This window comes from Trachypithecus francoisi, unplaced genomic scaffold (assembly GCF_009764315.1).
Source record: "Trachypithecus francoisi isolate TF-2019V2 unplaced genomic scaffold, Tfra_2.0 Lachesis_group9, whole genome shotgun sequence".
NCBI classification, from domain to species: Eukaryota; Metazoa; Chordata; class Mammalia; order Primates; family Cercopithecidae; genus Trachypithecus; species Trachypithecus francoisi.
Window position 1 is genome coordinate 28,337,162 of NW_022681474.1, and position 12,334 is coordinate 28,349,495.

General features: G+C 37.3%; 1 protein-coding gene across 1 annotated transcript in view; it reads left to right on the forward strand.

The window, feature by feature from the left end:
* The first annotated feature begins 301 nt into the window (after window positions 1-301).
* MYO3A (myosin IIIA) overlaps window positions 302-12,334 on the forward strand; it is a 266,051-nt gene continuing 254,018 nt past the window's right edge. Inside the window, exons 1-2 of the mRNA XM_033208976.1 lie at window positions 302-401; window positions 1,808-1,894. The gene's annotated coding sequence lies outside the window, so the exon portion shown is untranslated. The remainder of the gene's footprint in view (window positions 402-1,807; window positions 1,895-12,334) is intronic.

Consider the following 12,334-nt stretch of genomic DNA (forward strand, 5'->3'; position numbering starts at 1 on the left):
GAATTTGCTCCAGGCACTGGGCCAGTCCCTGAGGGCTCCTGGATCCGGGGGCCCCACTCCCTTCTCGCCAGGCTCTGGGCCAAGGAGGCGCGGCGGGAGTCCCGGGAAGCCCCTCGGCAGCCAGCCAAGGGCCCTCCGAGGATCTGGATGGCGCGGATGGCGCGGCCTCCACCTGCGGGCGGTGGAGAGTGCGGCGAGAGGAAGAATATTCCCCGCGAGCCGGGATAAGGGGCGCCCTCCGTCCGGCAGGCCCAGGTCAGATCCTCCCGCCGACCTTCGGCCCGCCCCCTGCAGGCGGCCCAGTTCCTCCCCGGCTCGGCTGCCCCTGCCCGCCCCTCGAGGGAGCGCCCGTAGCCAGCGCCCGGAGAAAGGAGTAAGGAGGCGCGCGGCTTCCTGCCCAGGTACGGGTCGGGGCAGCGCCGGGGACTGGCGTGGGGCGGCGGCGGCGGCGGGTTGCGGGGTGCGCGCGGCGCTGGAGGCGGCCCCGCTTCCTTGGACCCTGGGGCTTGAGGGGCCGGCCCGGGGCTCCCTGAGCGCGAGGCCGCCGCCACCGCCCGCTCACCCAGGTCAGACCCGGAGGACCTGTGTGTGTGTCAGGGCCTAGGGTGAGAGAAGGGACTCGAGGGGAAAAGTGGAGCGGGAAACAGAGAAGGGGAACGTGAGGCTTGAACTGCGTGGGAGAGCTCGAGGGGAGAAGGAGAGGGATGAATTTGAGGGGGAAACGGGGGCGGGGGGTGAACTCGAGGGGGAGCCAGGAGGAGGGAACGGGAAGGGTGAACGTGAGGGGTGGACTTGAGGGAAGATCTTGTGGGTGAACCTGAGGAGGGAACGCGAGGAGATAGTGAGGGGGGATCTCGAGGAGGGAACGTGAGGAATGAACTTGAGGAGGGAACAGGAGGGGTGAATGTGATGGGGAAACAGGAGGAGGGAACGGGAAGGGTGGCGTGAGGGGTGAAGGAAGATCTTGAGGTGTGAACTTGGGAAAGAAACGTAAAGGGAGAACCTCGAAGAGTAACGAGGGGCGAGAACTGAGGGGGACTTCAGGGGGACTGGAGGGAGGAGGCGCCGGGTCTGGCGCCTGGAGACCTGTGGCGCTCGCGGGCTTGGCGGCGCCGCCCACAGGTGGCGCTGGGTGGCCCGTCCCTGAGGGAACTGCGTTCTGAGTGATTTCTCCAAACAAGCAGGTGGGTGGAGCTGGGGTTCCTGCAACCCCAAATGCGCCTGTAAAGGAGTTTTCCTTTTAAGGAGATAGAGCAGACAAGAAAAGTATGATCATTATTGAGAAACAGAGAAACCTACCAGAAGAAGGATGTCCTTTCACCTCTGCTCACGAAAAGCTCTGTTCCGTTCTCCAAGTAGTTGCTAACTCGCACCTTGCTGCTATCCCAGAAAAAATTTTTCATTATTATTATTAGAATGGAAATTGACCATAAGCCTTGAAATAACTGTTGTAATGCCACTGAACCCTATACACTAAGCGTTTTTGAAAACTCAATCTTCATGGATTTTCTGGTTTCTAGTTTTCTTGGTAAATTAACTAATTGTACAGGTGCACTTAAGGCCTCTTAAGCATTTTTATAATTCACACGGATCTGGTAGCCGGAGAGTTGTTTAATGCCAGCACATGAAATGAGGGGCTCTGAATTCCTTGTTCATTGTGTAGAAGTGCGAAAACTTAGTTACTGAGGAATAAACTATTTGTCTTGCCCTTCTACCTAGAAGTTTCTAAGTTCAACTTCTGGTTATTTCCCCTAGATCCTGAATGTTTACTCCCATAAAGCCATGATCTTTTTGTTTTGGGTTACAGGCCCAGGGCCCCAGTGCAGCCTGGACACAGTATTCAAAGTCTTGGCGTCTGAGCATTATTATGCGTTATTTTCAAGCTTTGCTAACGGTAGGTGATAAAATTGAGAAGTGTTCTGGATTTGCCAGAACCTAAGTGCCAAGTTTTGACAGATAAATGGGGGTGCATGTTATTCCTGCCATATTGATTTTTATTACATTATAAAAGATAATTATTTTAATATGGGAAAATTTACAGATGCATAAGCTTTCAAAGATAACATGGGCTTTATGAATATATTGATGGGATGTCTAGCATGTGAAAAATTACATTCATTTGTCTTAGTCCTTTAAAATTATTATCTGGGGACAAAAATGCAAACTAAAAGATTGAATTTGGTAATCTTTAATATCAACTTAGTATATGTGTGTATATATACATATATTAAAATTTGGTCAAGTCACATAATTTGATAGCATCATCTTGTCTTCTTTCGACTGCATCTTTACACGCTAATTTTTTTTGCATATATTCTTTGAAAAATAACTTTCTCTATCAAATCCAAAATGTTTGAAGGTCCATTATTTGCTACAAGTGGTTTTGATAAATATTTGGAGGCTGAAATACCCTTTAGAATGTATAATTATTTTATATAAATCATATAAAGTTTGTAAAATGTTTATTATGTAAATAATTTCTGCAGTGTTATTTCCAACTGCGTTCTTTTTCTTTTTACGGACAAGGATCCTTTCATTAGTTTTGTCTGGGAATTGATAATTTGAATGATTGTACCTAACAAACAAACTCCCTTCCCTTAGTAATAGGAAACAAACTCAGTTATTCATTAGAGGGTAAATAGAAGATTTCTGATAAGCTTTCAGATTGATTCACAGACGATCGCTTACTACTTTGGCGACACATAGGGAGTTAGGAACCTCAAGTTGGGAAGCATTACTCTTTTGAACTAAAATCATCTGTCATTGGACACTTAATTTCTACCATGAACTTAAACATTACGACCTTAAAAACTTTCTAATCTTCAGTTTTCTTTTCTGAAAATATGGGTTACAGTAATGCTTTTCTAAAGGGCTTCTCCTGAGAATTAAATGACATACTGCATGTAAAACTTTAAGCACAGTAGGTACCTGGAATATGGTATGCAGTTAGAAAAAAGAAAACTAGTCACTGTGAATATACATTTTTCCTGATATCTGAGGGTGATTAGACAATGTGGATATGTTTATATTTATAGATCATTTCTTGATAAAAAATGCAGAACCTCATATAAAAGTAGTATGCTGATAGTTTCAAGCCTGAATTTGGCCTTCAAAAGTGTTTCTTTGGGTCAGCTCAGTACTTTAAAATAATTGATTTACTTACCAATATTTTCAAATTAGTTAATTTTGTGTAAGTTCCTGGAGTCCTGGCTTCTAATGAAAAAACGGAGCACCAGGCAAGATAGCTCTTGCAACTGCTCATGGCAGAAGCCAGGAAGAGTTGCCCACTTTGGATAGAGTATACATTCTCCACTTTGCCATTGCTGTCATCCTCTGCCTTTATTTCATCAAGACCTGCTTCACTCATGTGTTTCACCTCCCTCACCCCTGCAGACATTTGAGTTTGTGACTTCTGACTCTGGAAATATCCGTTACTAACTTGAACAGTTCATTGTGTGGCTCACACAATAACTTAACTGTCATCCTTTGAAAAGGAGAATAATCCTATATTGCAACTTACAAAGCAGTTACTCATAAAACTCAGGTGATACTTATATCAACTCTGAGATAATTTGTTCAGACATGCATTATTATCCCATTTTACAGCTGTGGACATTGACTTATACATTTATACTAAAACTTAAAATAATGATCTGGTGACTTAAAGTTTTTGGGGGGGCTCACCTTTTAAAGATGGAGATTTTTTTTAAAGGAAATTATAGCCTTTCTTTTGGTTCCAGCATTTATTTTAAGCAAGTACTTTAATCCCCATAATTATAAGGGGAGAAAATGAATGGTGGAGAACTGAATACATGTACAAAAGTATATAAGTAGATTTTGTATTTTCCTCTCTGGAAAACATTTTAAAGCAAATTGAAGGGAACAAAACATTGGTTATGGCTCATTCAAAACAGAGCATACATATAACTGGACAAGGTCTGTTTTAAACTATACTTTACTGTTGTTGGAAAACTGGAAAGAATGTGTGTCCGGTTCATCTGGTCTATAATTAAGCTAGACCAGATTTCTGTGACCAGTTAAGCTAGACCAATTCCTGTGTTTTAGTGTTCTGTAAGAAAGGAGACACCTGAAACTTGTTTGGTGATTCAGACTGGTGTTTTACATGGCAAATTTAATTTTTTGTAGGTTTCTTTGAACCAGGAGGGCTTTGTTTTATTATTTTCATGATCATCCCAGGAGAATAATCTATAGAATAAATTAAAATCAGGGATATTGCATTTACGGGTGTAGTAACTGTGTATGGTCCTGCTGATGTGTGACTATGTGTGAGAGAAGTTCAAACCAGTCTGATAGAGGCTGAGGGAAAGCATCTAGGCAAAGACAACAGCAGGTCCTGGGACAGAAAAGGGTTTAACAATGTTCTAAGTCCTATCAGAAGGCAATTGAGGCAGAAGTCACTGAGAGTGGTGAGAACACAGGAAAGTCAGAAATGGCCAGATCATTCAGCATCTGGAGAACTTGGTAAAGAATGTGGATTTTGAGGGATTTTTAGCAGGAAAATCAGATGATCTGATTTCTATGTTGACATCATCCTGGCTACTCTGTGGAAAGAGACAAAATTCTATAGCTGACCAGCTGAAACTCCAGTGTGTTTCTTCCATCATAGGCAGCAACTTCTTTTTGAATCTGATGTAATCCTTGTGTGATGCAGTGTAAGCAGCTTGATAGAAGTGGGTCCATAAAGGGAAGGATCTGTGAATAATATTCTACAGAATATACATGATGAATGTTTATAAAAGTGAAACTCGTGATATTCAAATATTGCTTGGTTTTGAGTAAAGCCATCTGCTGCCTTCTTATGTTCCATATCAATGAGGCAACTTGTATTTTCCTTTAAAAATGGTGCCGCTATGTATTTTGGAAAGTTAATGATTAAATTTATTGATATTTGCATTATATTAGAAAAGAAAATGTGCCTATGTTCACTTACAAAGCAGTTATTACTAAGGTGGGTTTCTAGCCTCTTCCACCAATGGATTTGGTCATTACATATGAAGTATTATGAGATACAGAGCTTGGAGAGAATGGTTTTTGTTTAACTTATGTACTCTCCTTGGAGGTTATATGAGTAAAGAATTAAGTGTTTGGGCCGGGCGCAGTGGCTCAAGCCTGTAATCCCAGCACTTTGGGAGGCCGAGACGGGCGGATCACGAGGTCAGGAGATCGAGACCATCCTGGCTAACACGGTGAAACCCCGTCTCTACTAAAAATACAAAAAACTAGCCGGGCGAGGTGGCGGGCACCTGTAGTCCCAGCTACTCCGGAGGCTGAGGCAGGAGAATGGCGTAAAACCCGGGAGGCGGAGCTTGCAGTGAGCTGAGATCCGGCCACTGCACTCCAGCCCGGGCGAAAGAGCAAGACTCCGTCTCAAAAAAAAAAAAAAAAAAGAATTAAGTGTTTGGAGTTCAAATATGAAGGCCCATGAATGCAATCATTTCAAGAAAAATAGCTTTTATTTTTCTATTTTTTTCCTTCTGTAATATTTCTAGGAAATTGTCCATCCAATCTGTTTTTAGATTTATTAATATAAAATTATCTTTTTAGTCTCTGCGCTAATTTGTTAGTCTTTTCGTACTTAATGTTACACATCTGTACCTTCTTTCTTGCTTGTTTGCTTGTTTTGTCTTGATCAATCTTGACAAGGATCTCCCTATTTTAAAAAATCATCTTTGAAGAACGATTACATTTATGAATTCCCTAGTCTATCTTTTTCTTTTCCTGTAATGTTTTTCTTTAATTTATACCCTTCTTCTCTCCCCTTTTTCTGATTTCATTGGTTTTATATAATTTTAGCTTTTCTTCCTTTCTAATGTGAAATTTGAGGCTATGTATTTTCCTCTGTGCACTATTTTAGTTGCTGGTCATACATTTTGATGAGTAGAATTTTCATTATTACTCAGTTCTAAGTCTATTTTAAAATGTTCATTATGTTTCCTCTTTGACTTTTAAACTGTTTAGTGCCTTTTTAAGGTATGCAATTGTATAGTTTTTTTTTTTAACAACGTAGTTTGTAGTAGTTAATTTCTTAATTGCATTGCAATCATATGTGCTTAGAGAGTGTATCTATTCTTTTTTGTATGTAGGATTTCATATGTATTCTGGCATATCCATTAAATTCTCCTTGTTAATTATGTTGTTTAAATTTTATTTATCCTTACAAACACTTTTTTTGTTCAGTTAATCAAAAAATTACAGAGAACGTGTGTTAAAATCTCCCATTAAAATTGTGAATTTATTTCTTTATTTCTTTCAGCTTTTATTTGACATATTTTGGGGTTCTGTTTTGAGTTTTTGTATTTTCTTGCTGAATTAAGTCTTTGATGACTATGTAGTGGCCATCCTGCCTCTAATAAATATTTTTGCTTTAAAATATATTTTGTCTGATATTGAGCTAGCCACATCACTTTCTTTTATTGAAGATTACATGGTACCATATCGTACTTCCATTCTTTTCTCTCTATTTAGATTTTAGGTGGATGTCTTTCAAACAACCCATAGCTACCAATTTCTTTCTTTTCACTGGTGAGTATAGTCCAGTTACAATTATTGTGGTTACTGGTGTATTATAGTGATTTCCACATGTTATTTTGTGCTTTCTATTTCTACTGCTTTTTCTTTATTTTATGTTTCCTTTATTCTCCTTTCCTGAAATTTTTAATTGAATGACTTTTGTAAAGTCAGTTTTTTTTCCCTTTAATATTTTGGAGACTATACATGGTAATTTGAGATTCTACTGTTACAAGTATTTGACATATATATTTTTCTTTTAAAGTCTAAAGTTATTTCTAACTGCTTCCTGAACTATAGAGGAACTTAGAACATTTTAAATCTTATCACATTTCCACTTTTGATTATTACTGTTCTGCCTTGTCCAACATAGCCCTTTATTGTATCCTACAATTAGTGTTAGTTTAGATACAACATAAAGTTTCTTTGCTGTTTTCGGTAATTTAGACCTTTCTTGCAGGATCATTGTCATTTTTGAAGCATATCCTTTAGAAGTGCTCTTTCTCAGGGGTCAGTGGTGTTAAACTTTTTTTTTTCTGAAAAATACCTTTATTTTGCCTTTCATCTTGAAAGATAATTTTATGGGTACTTTTGTTAATTTCAGATTAGCAATTATTTCTTTCAGTGTTTTGAATATATTATGCTACTGTCTTCTTTTGAAAAATCAGCAATCATTCCAATTATTTTCCTCTGTATGTAATAATCTTTTCTATCTGGTTGACTTTAAGAGCTTCTTATTGTCTTTGTTGCTGTATAGTTTCATTGTGGTGTATATAAGTGTGAATTTCTTTTTATTTATCTTATTCGAATTTTCCTGAATTGGAGTGTTCATACCTTTCATCTATTTTGGAACCCTCACAGTCATTATTGGTTGCCTTTTCTCCATTCTCTTATTTTCTTCTCAAATTCTGATTAGATTTGTATTAGGCTGAATCAGTCAAGAAAACAGAGTTAATGCCATATAGTTCAACAGAAGGAATTTAATATGGAGAATTAGTGACAAATGTTTGTCACATCTGAAAGCCAAATAGGGGATAGTGAGGCAATTTAAAAGTTAAGAGTGGCAAAAAACTGTTGTCACTTCTCAGGCTGCAGGAAGTAGTCTTAGCAGAACCCAGAATCTGAGGCTATCTAGAACCCTGGTGGTTTCTGTCCTACAGGAACAGCGACCATAGAGAGCCACAGCAACTGATGAAGACATCACCATAGAAAGCAAAGAAGGCAGAGGAAAAATATTTTGATTTCTCCCTTCTCCCTACTTGGGACTCACTGGCAGAATTTCTCAGGGCAGGAAGCCAGTTGGACAAGGAGTGTAGGAAATATGGTTTTGAGATGTCAGTCCCCGAGATTCAGGAGATGGACGATTATGCATGGATCTGAGAGCAGCCTGATCATCCCATTCTCCTCTCCATATCTTTTAACTTGGTTTTCACATTTTTCTATGATTTTGACCCCCTGTATTACATTCTGGGTAATTATATTGCTGTGGTAAAACATACATTACATAAAATTTGCCTTTCAAACTATTTTTAAATGTGCAGTTCCGTGGCATTAAGTACAGTCACATTGTTGCCCAACCATTAACACCATCCATCTCCAGAAATTTTTTATTTTCCCAAACTGAAACTCTGCATTCAACAATAGTTCCTGTTCTTTCTTCCCTCAGCTGCTAGCAACCACAATTCTACTTTGTGTCTTTGAATTTGACTATTCTAGACACCTCATATGAGTGGAATCGTATATTTCCCTTTGCGACTGGCTTACGTTGCTCAACATAAGGTCTTCTAGGCTCATCCATCTCATCCATGTTGTATTATGTGTCAAGTTTCCTTCCTTTTTAAGGCTGAATAATATCTCTTTTCTTTTTTCTTTCTTTTCTTTCTTTCTTTCTTTTTTTTTTTTTTAGACAGAGTCTCTCTCTGTCGTACAGGCTGTAATGCAGTGGCACGATCTCAGCTCACTGCCACCTCTGCCTTCTGGGTTCAAGTGATGCCTCTGCCTCGCCTCCTGAGTACCTGGGACTACATGCATGTGCCATCACACCTGGCTGATTTTTATATTTTTATTAGAGATGGGGTTTCACCATGTTGGCCACGTTGGTCTTGAACTCCTGACCTCAAGTGATCCGGCTGCCTCGGCCTCCCAAAGGGCTGGGATTACAGGCATGAGCCACCGCGTCCAGCCAAATAATATTTCATTTGTAGGTGTATACAGCATTTTGTTATCCATCTGTCAGTGGACATGTAGGTTGTTTCTGTCTTTGGCTATTGTGAATAATACTGCCATTAACGTGGGTGTACAAATATCTCTTTAAGCCTTTGATTGAATTCTTTGGCTTATATTCAAGAGATGAAGTTTTTATCCTATGGTAAGTCTATATTTATTTTTGTGAAAAATTGCCATACTATTTTCCACAGCAGCTGCAATATATTCCTGCTAGCAATGCACAAGAGTTCCAATTTCTCTACAACATTAACAACACTGAAATCTCTTTCTGGGTTTCTTTTTTCTAAATAATAACTTATAATGAGCATGAAGTGGTATCTCATTGTGACTTTTTGATTTGCGTTTTCCTAATTATTAGGATGTTGTACATCATTTCATATGCTCATTGACCACTTGTGTATATTATTTGGAGAAACTTCTAATCAAATCCTTTGCTCATTTTTTAATTGGGTAGGTCTTTTTTTTTTTTGAGTGGTGGGAGTTATTTATATATTCTGTATGTTAACCTATTATCAAATATATGATTTGCAAATGTTTTTTCTCATTGTGAAGATTGTCTTTTCACTCTGTTGTTGATGTTTTGTACATCCCTTGATATCCAAAAATTGTGGTTCTTATCAAGTCCAATTTATGTATTTTTTCTGTTCTGCTTGTGCTTTTGGAGTCATAGCCAAGAAATCATTGCCAAATCCATTTTCATGAAGCTTCTCCCTTATGTTTTCTTCTAAGTGTTTTATTATTTTAGCTCTTATGTTTGAGTCTTTGATCTATTTTGAGTTAATTTTTGTATATGATCTAACAGTAATATTCTTTTGCATGTGGATATCCAGTTTTCCCACCACCACTTGTTAACAAGACTGTTTTTTTCCTATTGTTGGAAATCATTTGACTCTATTTCTGGGCTCTCTATTTCACTCTATTTGTCTCTATGTACCAGTACCGCAATGATTTGATTACTGTAGCATTGTAGTAAGTTTTGAAATCAGGAAGTATAAAACCTCCAACTTTGTTCTTCTTTACAAGATTACTGGAGATCCTTTGAGATTCCACATGAGTTTTAGGATGTATTTATTTCTTTTTCTGCAAAAGAAATCATTGGGATTTTGATAGCAATTGCATTGAATTTATAGATCACTTTGGGAAATATTGACATTTAACCAATATAAAATCTTCCAATCCATGAACACAGGTATCTTTCCATTTATTTGTGTGTTCTTTAATTTCTTTCAGCAATTGTAGTTTTCAATACACAAGTCTTTCATCTCCTTGGTTAAGTTTATTCCTAAGTATTTTATTCTTTTTGATTCTATTGTAGATGAAATTGTTTTCCTAATTTCTTCTAGTTGTTCATTGTTAGTGTACAGAAAAACAACAGATTTTTGCATGTTGATTTTGTATCCTGCAGCTTCGCTGAATTCATTGATTAGTTCTAACGTGTGTGTGTGTGTGTGTATGTGTGTATGTGTGTGTGTGATTCTTTAGGATTTGGTACATATAAGATCAAATAGTCTGTGAACAGAGATAATTTTAATTCTTTCTTTCCAGTCTGAATGCTTTTATTTATGTTTCTTGCCTGATTGCTCTGACTGGGATTTCCAGTAATATGTTGAATAGAAATGGTAAAAGTGGGCATTTTTGTTTTGTTCCTGATCTTAGAGAGCTTTTAGTCTTGCACCATTGAATATCATGTTAGCTATGGGCTTTTTATAAACGGTTATTATGTCAAGGTAGTCTTTTTCTGTTCTTAGTTTGTTGAGTGTTTTTATTTTGAAAGGGTGAATTTTGTCAAATGCTTTTGCTGCATCAACTTAAATGAACATGTGTTTTTTCCCCTTTCTTCTGTTAATATGGCATATTACACTGGTTGATTTTCATATGTTGAATAATTTTTGTAGTCCAGAATAATTCTCCGTTGGTCATGGTGTATCATCCTTTTAACATGCTGTTGAAGTTAGTTTGCCTGTATTTTGAGGATTTTTGCATCAATCTTCACAGATATATTCATCTCCAGTTTTCTTCTCTTATAGCGCCACTGTCTGGTTTTGGTGTCAGGATAATGCTGGCCTCATAGAATGAGTTAGGAAGTGTTCCCTCTTTTTAATATTTTTGGAAGAGTTTGAGAAGGGTTGTTGTTAATTATTCTTTAAATGTTTGGTAGAATTTACCAGTGAAGTGATCTGGTCCCGAGATTTTGTTGTTGTTGTGGTAGAGAAGTTTTTGATTACTAATTCAATCTCTTTTATAAGTGATACCTCTTTTCAGATTTTCTATCTCATCATGATTCAGTCTTGGTGAGTTGTGTGTTTCTAGGAATTTGTCTATTTCATCTAGTTTATCCAATTTGTTAGCATACAAATGTTAACAGTACTCTCTTCTAATCATTTTTGTTTCTCTGAAATTGGTAATAATTTTCCCTCTTTGATTTCTTGTTTTAGTTATTTATGTCCTCTCTTCTAGTAAATCTGCTTAAAGATTTGTCAATTTTGTTGATCCTTTTGAAGAATCAACTCATGGTTTTGTTGATTTTCTCTACATTTTTGTTCTCTGTTTTATTTATCTCTGCTGCATCTTCATTATTTTCTAGTGTTTTTTTTTTTTTTTTTTTTTGCCACTTTTAGGTTCAATTTGCTACTCTTATTCTTGTTCCTTGAAGTGTAAAGTTACATCATTGATTTCATATTTTTCTTCCTTTTTAAAATTTAAGCTTTTAGAGCAACAAATTTATCTCTTAGCAGTACTTTCACTGGATTCTGTAAGTTTTGCTATGTTGTATTTTTATTTTCATTTGATTCAAGATATTTTCGGTTTTCTCTTGTAATTTCTTCTATAACTTATTGGTTGTTTAATAGTGTACTGCTTAATTTCTACATATTTGTGGATTTTCCAGTCTTCTAGTTTCATTGCATTTTGATCAGAAAGGATGTTTAGCATGTTTTCAGTCCCTTTAAATTCATTAAGGCTTGTAATGCAGTCAAACACATAGTCTATAATGAAGAATGTTCCTGTGCACTTGAGAAAAATGTGCATTCTGTCATTGTTGGATGCAGCGTTTTGTATATGTCTGTTAAATCCAGTTGGTCTATAGTGTTGATCGTGTCCTTTATTTCTGATTTTCTGTCTCATTGTTCTATGCATTATTGTAGATATTGAAATCTTCTACTATTATTGTAGAGCTGTCTCTTTTCCCCTTTAGTTGTGTCAATGTTTGTTCATATATTTTAGAGCTCTAAATTTTGGTACATATATGTGTATAGTTGTTATGTATACTTGGCAAATTGACCATTTTATCATTATCACATTTTCTTTGTCTCTTGTAAGAGTTTATGGCTTGAAGTCTTTTGTAGATAGCATATAGTTGCATCAGGTGTGTTTCTTTCTAAAATTCATTCTGCCAGTCTCTTTTTTGATTGGAGAATTTAATCTATTTACATTTAAAACACCAATAGAGAAGAACTTACCATTATCATTTTTTGGTTGTTTTTTGATGTTATAACATTTTTGTTACTCATTTCCTCTAGTATTATCTCCCTTGTATTTAGTGTATATTTTTTAATGACATGTTTTGATTCTTTTCTTATTT